Genomic DNA, 10,699 nt, shown 5'->3' on the forward strand with positions numbered 1-10,699 from the left:
AGAGCTCTCTAACCCATGGTTGAACCATCTTACCCTTGCCTTTATCTGCACCATGTAGCACCCGTGAGCCAAGGCCCAGCAAGAAAACATAACATCATAACACAACCAGTATTAATAGCCAAGTAACTCATAGAGCATAATCAAATGATTTACAAGACATTAATCAATTATCCAGCAAGCCATATCATACATTCAAGGCAGCACATCGGTAAATAACCAATGATCTAGTTCCAGATACTCAACACATCATACACATCAATTAACAATAGAATACAAGTGAAGCAACAACTAGGGTTAACGCCCGTAGGCCGCACCCTCTACTTAATCCAGTGTCTATAGCTCACTTAGGCCAAGCCCAGTGTTATACCCACTGACTCTATCCAGCTTAACCGAGCTCAGTGATTATTAAGTTGTCCTCATCTACCAGTGGCCGAGTCGCGCCCTGTGCGCAAGTATTGATTTCGGCACTCTTAGGCCGTTTATCACATGTCTCCATGGCATAATACCACCTCATGACATTCATACAATTATAGGGAACTCTTAGTCCCAAAATGCTCACATTGTTTATCATAATCATATAACACTGCATACAAATATAGGGAATACTTAGTCCCATCCTATCCACATATACAGGTGCAGTTTTCTTACCTTTAATTCCAAGTGCTTTGATGAAGAAAGACGACCCCCGAGCACGATCTGACCTCGAGCCCAAGCGTATACCTAGTCACAACCATGATACAGGATTCCATCAATAATTGTATAAAGGTTTCCAAATAGAGTTCTAGCCTCCGGGACATCGAATTCCACCAAACACGGTAGTGGGATCGATCCCGAGCACCCTAGGTTAGGTTCCCATGCTTAAAAACACCAAAACACAAATATCCTCAAGGGTCGCGGCTCAAGCCTCCCCATGCCGCAGCATGGCCCCAAACAGAGCCCAACCTCGCCCAGAAATAGACACGGGCCGCGGCCCTACATGCCCCATGCCCCAGTCCGCCCTCTTCTCCAGCATCCCTCAACTTCAAAGGGTCGCGACTCATCAAGAACTATGCCGCGGCCCGACCCCTTCGAACCCAGAAAAACCACCATTTTTTACACTAAAATCTCTCTCAAAACCACCCACAATCATCCCAATAACATAATCCAATTATCCCAACATTCTAACATGATTTCAACAACATAACCCAACAGAAACCTAGTCTAGAATCTCATCAAAACAACATCTCAATCTTTGAAACCCAACAACTCAAGAACTCCAAAACCAGTCAGAAAAACCCAGAATTCAAACACTATATCAAAAATTGGAGCTTACCTTCATTGAAGAATCCATCCTCCAAACACTCATTGAGCTAACTCCCAAGATTTCTGCCCAAATTCAACCTTTAATGCCAAAACCCATTAACACTTAAAACTCAGCTATATACACATAATTTGACCACCAGCCAATCTCCTCTTGTTTCTGTGGTTCCTTTGAGTGATAAAGAGAGAGAGGAAGAAGGTCGGTTGGCCTTGTTCTACCACTTTATAAATTTTTTCTAATCTATCCTTAACTAATTAAGTCAATCTCGAGGCTCGGGGTACCGAAAACGTCCCCGAGGGCAAAATGGTAAAATTCCCCAGTATTCCCACCTAAGCTTCCTAACCTCAAATATATCTCAAATTATTATTTCCATAACCCGATAACCCAAATAACCACCTAACACCCGAAGTACCCCTTGACTTGTCCCAAGTCAAGTATCAGGTCCCGTTGTGACTTTCCCGCTACTTGCTCCCTAGGATCGCCTCACGCTGAAAGCTGCAAACACATATATCCACATAATAATGTGGTCTCAACAACTTATCACAAATAATCACATTTATGCCCTAACGGGCCAAAATTACAATTATGACCTTACTAGCCAAACAGGGCCCGCATGCTTATTCAATACTCATAAACATGCTTTCTCACCATTAATTGACATAACCTCCAATTATGCCCTCCCAACACACTAATCAAGGCCCTTAAGCCTTATTGGTAACTTTGGGTCGTTACAACTATCCCCTCCTTATAATAATTTCATCCTCAAAATTTACTCGAACACATCAGATAGTAAACCTCATACCTCTGACTATAATTCCCAAGGTTCAACGCCTTTACTCTCAATCTTCGATAACACTCAAGCGTGAGTAACAATCTTGTTCCACAAGATTTTTTCCGATAATCATACTTTCTTTAACTTTTGCTTGCACATCAGATCTGCAGAAACTCCAGAGTCTGTTTAGTTCACAACGATTGCTTCATTGACTTATTCTCACCACCAGAAATACTTATAAGTCATCACCCCTACCAGGGTGAGACCAGCTTATAGGCCCCCGGCCTAACCCTTGGTACAACCTCAGATTTCCTGTTGAATCGGGAGTCAGAACTCCATTTTCTTTCCCTGAATCACATACTTTTCCTTGTCTACTCTTACTTAGAGAGATACAAATCTCCCATCCTGGAACATTGTATTCCAAAGTTAACAATTTACAAGTTCTTATGTCTTTTCAGATAGCCAGGCACTCCTGCCTCAAGAATTCCCGCAACCTCTTTAATTTTCCTTAAACCAATTCTGAACCATTAGTAACCACTATCTTTCACTTCTCTACTTTGCATAGCACTCCTTGCTTTTTATCTTATCAATTCCTATGTTGTGTCATCTTAGCTGTACTTCAGCATTCATCACTGTGACAATCTTATCAAAGATTACACTTTTCTTAATATCCCAAATGTTTACACACTCAACGCCTAATCCCTTAACATAACTGTTAAGCACTCAGATTGCTATCCATCTGCAATCAATCAATAATACCAGGTTCCCACTCTATTCTCTTCGTTCTCTAATTCCTTTCCAAAACTTGGATAGCTATAGGGTCTTAACTTAGCATTATCAATGCCCTACCCCATTACCTTACTTATAGTCTAATGTGGTCCATTCCTATGACCCACCACCATATCACTTTACCTTTCAATATTCAAGCACACTAAATTCTATCACCCACTCAAACTTCTCGGTACAACATACCCTAGGAGGTGGAACGATATCCATTTAGAATTCCCATCTCCACGCCAAATTCTCATTGGATCATTAATCCGATCCTGGTACCTTAACTCGTAATACCTTGGCAGGGTTCTTCCCTGTTTCCACCAAAACCGTCACTTTGGATTCCATTGTCCAAAGGAATACGTACCTGTTCATTACCACACACTAGGGCTATACCAATCTCAATCGTTACCTTGTACACTCCATTATAATCTGTGGCATCTCTTTAAATTAACACACACCTCCCAAGTAAGAGATCCGCCTCCAATTGCCTCTTCTCCTCGTACAGTCGAGAATTTCTAACACCAACCATCCATCCACTACATCTCACTAAATCTTGGCCTCAAGGTTACCTTTCTTACAAATGACCAAACGCTCAAGTACCTTACGCTAGGAATACACAACCTACTTATTGTTCCATGTATATCGACCATGTTCCTATTCTTTTACCTCCCGCGAGGCTCGATCCATCCCCTCGTCAATCTGAGCCAGGGCGTGCCCCAACCTGTGATGCATCCCTCACAGTTTCATATCTTTATCAAGAGTAAGGTCCTTTATGCTACCCTTCTATATCCAATCATAACACACATATTCCTGCTTCTCCAAGCACTAATCAAGTCTTACTCTGTCTTCTGAACTTCTGATCTGACACTACCCATTTAGTCTAACTTCAAGTTTTACTACTCCTCTAACCTCTGGTGTAGCTGTCTGTGAAGATACTTATGTGGTAGATGACGCATTTTCCAGTCTTGTTGTGCTTCCTGTCCTTTAGACGTTCTTTAATAGCTTCTTTGTGGCTTCAGATCAAATCTCTTCATACCTGTCCCCTCTTCTTCTTGTAGCACTATTCTGAATACCTCTGGCGAGACCAAACTGACACTTCATGGAGCCTTATCTGTGTCCCTGCTTCCTTAGTACTAACGTCATCATCGTAGTAGTCGTTCGCTTTCCACTTTTGACTGAAGAGTAGTCCAACATACCGCCAATAAACCTGACAGAGACTTGTCCATACCGTGCTTATATTTCCTGCTTGAAGAACTTACCTGTGTTGATGAAGCTTGAGTCAATTAAGAACCTTTGTTACCCGTTCATTACACCCTACTTGGTACAAGTAGTAATTCCTGAAATGTCTCTTTCCTTGATCTCTAGCTGGTAATAACCAGATCATAGATCAATTCCTGGAGACATGGTCCTGTCTTATAACCGGGCATTTAAAACTCTTCATCCTTAACAGATGATGTCGACAATTCCCACAATATGATACTCTGTCAAATCCGAAGTCAAACTTCTTCGACTGCTTCAGTAATTCTTTCTATCAAACCAGTACCATCTTCCACAATGCTCCTGATACCGAACCTACCTGTAGCCCGACCCTGAAGCATACCCAATATTTCCCTGTTTACCCACCTGGATCCCTACTGGTAAACTTAGTTCCCATTCAGCCCAATTAACGTACTCCAAGTGATATCCCCTACAATCCATGGTCGTCTCTTAATAATTTATCCCTTACTACGAACTCCTTTATTACTTGTATCCTAATTCCTCCTCAACTAATACTAATATCCTCAGCCTCTTGCACAGTGCCCCTAAGGCACATTCTCTATGTGTGAACCTCTCTTGGGACATTCTCAACTCCGAACTCTTCCAGCTCGTTATATAACCAAAAACGTGAACTGTCCAGTCAACTAATCATCTTCGAGGAACTAGCCTCAGGCTTCAAATGTAACAAGGCATTCTAGCTTTCCGTTCCCTGACCATGGGAAATCCATCCTAACATAGCAAATTATTTCACCTGGCATCCTTCCAGGTGGCGTTTCCTGCCTCAGGTGCATAATAAATAACCTCATTGGTTCCCATCACTGTCCTGACTGCTATCTTGTAACTCAAACCCTTTCCCGTCAAAATCAGGTGCCATAGCATTGTCTAGGGTTCTTCTACCTCGATAACCGGGAATCTGACCTTACTGAATTCTACCGATGGAAGTATTGTCTTTTGCATCCCTTGCCCTATGGAATTCTGCTCTATATCTCATTCCACAGATCTTAGATAACATGGCCCTCTCTGATGTCAAATTACAGACGAAGATCTCATACATTGGAGCGGCCCTACGCCCTGGACCATTCCCGAGTTTAATCCTTACATAGATCATCATTCCCAGCTACACCCGCCTGTACCGATTTCCCAAAATGAATTACCCAACTCACAAACTCATTGACATACATTTTCATCACCGTATCATTCCAAACCAAGCTTATAAACCTATTAGTCTCCACAGCTCAAACTATATCCTTTTAACCTCTTTTATCAAATCACCATCTGAGTTCTTTCCAACCCATCATGCCAATATCTCAGTCTGAATACCATTTCCTGGCATCTTACCGCTACAAATACTTAGTGCAACTCCTTATCTATTACCTCTCGTCATCATATAACCAAGGATGGAATTAGCTTTTCCTATCCACTGACCCACTCTTAGGTAAACCCAAACTTTCCTCCTCAAACCAGAGGACAACGCCTTTTAGGCCTTCCATTTAGTACTCTTTATCTATATGTATCATTATATTAAACCAACATCGATAACCTTACTGTCAAAATATACAAAGCAGCTCTTTTCCAGAGGAGTCTGCTATTCTACCATTTAGTCTCAGCTGTTAAACCACACCGTTTACTCAAATGCTAGTGAACATCTCTGCAACTTTCATGGGCAGATGGAGGTTTCCAACCCCGACTAACATCTGCAACCCCCTGTAATACAATGCCAAGTCTACTTAACCATTCTGGACGCAAACAATTTGAATTCATCTGCCACTTCTGACTAAACTCCTCAGCCCTGAGGTTCACACTCTGAACCAAACCATAATTAGGTCCAAATAACCACAATATCCATGCACACATAAAGCATAATCCACAATTCTACGCACTTAGCTACCAAATTTATTACTACCATATATATTTACACTCTATCATGCTTCCCACAAGCCAAAAAACAAGCATAACATATAAATTCAATTCAGGCTGTGAACCACATACAATCGATATGCAAACCATTCTCCAAATATTCATTCACATGCAATAGCAATGTTAATCCACACCCCTCAATCTAATCACATAATAGTCAAGGGCTAGGCCCTATCAGTTTCTCATGCTCCCTATAGTCACACATCACAATACGTTCATATTTCAATCAAGAACTTAAGCATATAGTCTCATATATTCAATTACAGAACCCTGAGTCAAGCTTGTCTTTAGCGGTGAGTGTACATGTCCAGCCTATCTTCTGGAACCCTTAAACCTAGGACGCTTTGATACCAAGTTGTAACGCCCTGGTTAACCAAGACTGTTACACTGTGTGTTTGAAATAGTGCGAGGCTTGCTAATCAAGTCATTTAAATAAAAATGTGAATCTAATGACACAAACAAGTTAGGTTTAAAAGATTTTGGTTATAAATGAATAATTTTAATTAAAATAAATGTTTGGTACATGGGATCCCAAATCAGGGTTTAAATAACGTAATTACAGAATTTCCAAATCTTATAAATAATCAAGCCACTCTAATGGAAAAATACACGTTTTAGGTTTCCTTCCCTGTACTAACCCTCGACCGTGGCGGCCGAGCAGCTGACAATGTACACCTCGCCCCTAGAGCTCTCCAACCCATGGTTGAACCATCTTACCCTTGTCTTTACCTGCACCACTGATAACTCTACAAAATAGAGTTATTTTACAACTTTTTATGTGCTAATTGTTGCTTAATTCTTGAGTTTTTAATTGATTTATTAAGTTTTTAAGTAATTATGAATTTAGTAGTGCTATCATGATTTTATATAATTTTGTATGTTTTTATAAGTATTTTGTTGCAAAATGTTAATTGAATTATTATTGTTAAGTTAGTGGTAAAAAATGTTGTATTATTGAACTTAATTGTAAAATATAAATTAAGTTATAATTAATATTTTCAAAGAATTAAATTGATTTATTTTATAGTTGAAAATATTTTATTATGATTTATTTTATATTTATTTTGTAGGGAATTTATGGTATTTTTGGGTTTTTAAAAGTGAGGAAAAGAATGAAGAAAAGTGGCGTTTTTGAGAAAAAAGAAACGAAAACTAGCATTTTTAAAATGCCATCTACCCAAGGCCAAGCCCAGGCCCATTTTCAATTACTCCTCCTGCCGCCACCTGTCTCTAGTGCCAGCCTCCGAAGCTCCACCGAAGTCACTCACGCCTGATACATCTCCTTCACGCTGATGCTTTCTTCTAGCCGCACAAGCCAAGTCCACCTTCAGCATATATCATCACCAAGCTGCTTCCCAACTCCTTATGCAAGTCACGGCCCAAGGTTTCTCACCAGCCCCCATTTCGGCCCAGCTGACCATTTCCTCAATCTCCCAGCCCAACGTGGGCCAGCCCAGTCCGCAAGGCCCAAGTGATGCCTTCCTCCACCAAAGCCCATTTCACCCAGCCTAGACCAAGCACCAAACAACCACCAAAAAGACCCAAAAATCACATTTTCATTCCCAATATTTTTCACTCAAATATCAATTCACTTTTCCCTATTTTTCTTACCTAAATAAACATTCCTAATTTATTTTTTTACCCTAGCTTTTCACTAATCTTTTACCCAACCAAACATTTCATCTTTCCAAAACTCTTACACTTACTCTATTTATCCTACCACTTCCCAACACAATTAAATTAATCAATTTATTATTTTAATTTGATTAATTTAATCTCCATATTTTGCCTATAAATAGAGTCTTGTAAGACCATTTGGGGGAGCTCTTCTTCTTCATCTTTTTTTCAACATCTTCTACACATTTTTCTCTCTTCTTTTCACTAGTTTCTCTCTACCATTTTCATCTTTTGAAGAGCATGTCAAGTATGTTATTTTGTAATTTTTATCTAGTTATGAGCTTCTAATCTTTTTCAAAGGTTATTAAGATGATGATGAAGCAAAATGTAACTAGATAGTATTTTTTGTTGTATGTTGATTTCCCATTTGTGTAACATTGTTTATGGATTTTTCTATCAAAGATATGCATTTTTCATCTATTATTGAGTGTTAAAGCATATTACACTTAGTTCTTCATTATGCAAAAATATGATATTCTTTGATTAAATGTTTTTCATTAAATTGTTCACATCTAATTCTTAGAGCATAAGTATCATATTTTGCCTAAACATAATCTCTTTGATTTTTTGTAGTTTCATTAGGTTGTAACACAACTAATGCTTAGAAATTATATATTTTATAAGTGAAGAAAAATCATACCTTTTTGAAAGAGTAACTTGTGCTTGAATAGAAAATATATTTTGAAAAAATATATAGTGTGATTTATTTCAACTATATTAAAACTTGGGAATCAATATACTTATAAATACTACTGAACTTGCATTTTGTGGATTCTAAAATCTTAATAATCTTATTTTATATATCTCATTTGAAAACCATTTTTCTATTTAATCTTAAATCTTTTTATTACTTGTGTTTTATTTTTCTAAAACAAAATCTCATCAAATATTTGGAACTAGGTTAGAATATTCTTGCTTTGTTTGAAATAGTTTCTTTTGATGTTAGTCAACTCCCATGGGTTCGGCCTCGTACTTACATGAACATTATATTCCGAAACGATTCGTGCACTTGCGAGCTTTAAATATTAAAACATCCCGTTTTGGGTCCAACAAGTTTTTGGCGCCGTTGCTGGGGAGTTGCAAGAAAGAAACGATATTTCTACAAGGTAAGTAACATTCTTCTACTAGTTATTTTATTTTATTTTTATTTGCACAATTATCTTTTAAAAAAAAAGTAAAAAAAATATATATCTATAAAAAAAATCGAAAAAAAAGAGTAAAAATCGAAAAAAGAAAAAAAAAGAAAGTTATACATATATTTATTTATATTGTTATATATTATATTATATATATATCTTGGTAGTTGATGGCATTTAATGCCTCCTACTTACTTATTAGTTGAGTGCATTTGTGCCTCCTAAATACTTGATAGTTGAGTGCAATTTTTGCCTCCTACATACTTGAGCAATATATCTCCTCTAGTGATGGCATTAGTGCCTCCTAGCTTTTATTTATTTATTTATTTATTTTTATTTATCTTAGTTGATGGCACTAGTGCCTCCTAAATTTTATTATTATTATTATTATTATTAATGTTGGTTGATGACATTAGTACCTCCTAATTTTTATTTTTTGTTGATCATTTAGTTGATGGCATAAGTGCCTCCTAATTTTTATATAACTATTTACTATTGCTATTGTCATCTTTTTTCTTAATTATCGGATTTAGTTAGTTGTAATTTTGTTGTTTAAGAAAATACTTAAAAAAAAAACTAAAAAAAAAAAAAAACAAAGCTTGTTCTTTCAACATAAGCAATTTTTGCTTAAAGGAAATTTGGCAAAGTTCTCATCCACGCTTATTAATTAACCTCGGGGAGTTGTTATTAAGTTGTGAGTAAGTGGAATCAAATAGGCCTGGGAACAAGTTAAACCAAAAATTTAAAAAAAAAAAATCATAAAAATCATAACAAAAAAAATATATATTTATAACTATTATAATCTCTTCTTGTTATAAGTATGCTCTGTGGTTGCGGTTCTAACTGATCTTCCACATCAGAAATTTGTTTTCTTGTGATTATTTGTGTTACTTTGTGAAATTTGTGACATTGTATGCATCAGTGGCATCGTAATTCAAAAAATCGTTTGGTGAAAAAATTAGTGTCTTTCCGTGAAATTGAAAGTGTTTTTGAAAATTTAAGCATAATGGAACAAGAACCTAATGTTGTGCAAGAAAAAACTCTTCTTGAATACTTTTCACCTATTTCATCTAATGCTCCATCATGCATTGTTTTGCCCACTACTAATGCCACTCATTTTGAACTTAAACCATCAATCATTCAATTGTTACCATCATTTTATGGTTTAGAAAGAGAGGATCCATACATGCATGTAAAAGACTTTTTGGAAATTTGCTCAACCTTTCGTTTTCAAAATTTTTCAGATGAGTCGGTTAAACTTAGGCTGTTTCCTTTTTCTTTAAAAGATAGAGCCAAAGCTTGGTTAAACTCACTTCCAACTGGAACCATAACTACTTGGGATCAACTTTTTAATAAATTCCTTGCTAAATTTTTCCCCATGTCAAAAACTGATAGTTTAAGAAGAGAAATCTCCGAATTTTATCAAAAAGATAACGAAGAATTTTATGAATGTTGGGAAAGATTTAAAGATTTATTGTTAAAATGTCCCCACCATGGTTTTGAAAAATGGAGACTTGTAAAATATTTTTATGATGGGTTAACCCCTTCAAACCGACAAATGATTCAATCCATCCATACCGGAAAATTTTTAAAACTGCAAGGGCAAGAGGCTTGGGACGCTCTTGAAGAATTATCTGTTAATTCACAACAATAGAATTATTCTGAGCCTAGGTCTAGAGCCAACCCTTCACCGAAAAGAGAAGGAAAATATGAAATAAAAGAAGAAAATGATTTAAGAACATCATTTAAAAAATTAGCAAGAAAAGTAGATGCCTTAGTAATAAGTCAATCTATGAATTCTCATGTGCAACCTAAAAAAGATGTTTGTTCTTTATGTGCTAGTTCATGTCATAATGCTCAATCATG

The 10,699-nt window shown here is 37.1% G+C and overlaps 1 non-coding gene across 1 annotated transcript; it reads right to left on the bottom strand.

Moving 5' to 3' along the window:
- Positions 1-10,226: 10,226 nt before the first annotated feature.
- Positions 10,227-10,333, bottom strand: LOC133793134 (small nucleolar RNA R71). Its single transcript, XR_009874594.1, has one exon. It is a non-coding gene; the product is annotated as a small nucleolar RNA R71 (small nucleolar RNA).
- Positions 10,334-10,699: the final 366 nt, after the last annotated feature.

This window comes from Humulus lupulus, chromosome 7 (genome assembly GCF_963169125.1).
Source record: "Humulus lupulus chromosome 7, drHumLupu1.1, whole genome shotgun sequence".
Taxonomy (NCBI): Eukaryota; Viridiplantae; Streptophyta; class Magnoliopsida; order Rosales; family Cannabaceae; genus Humulus; species Humulus lupulus.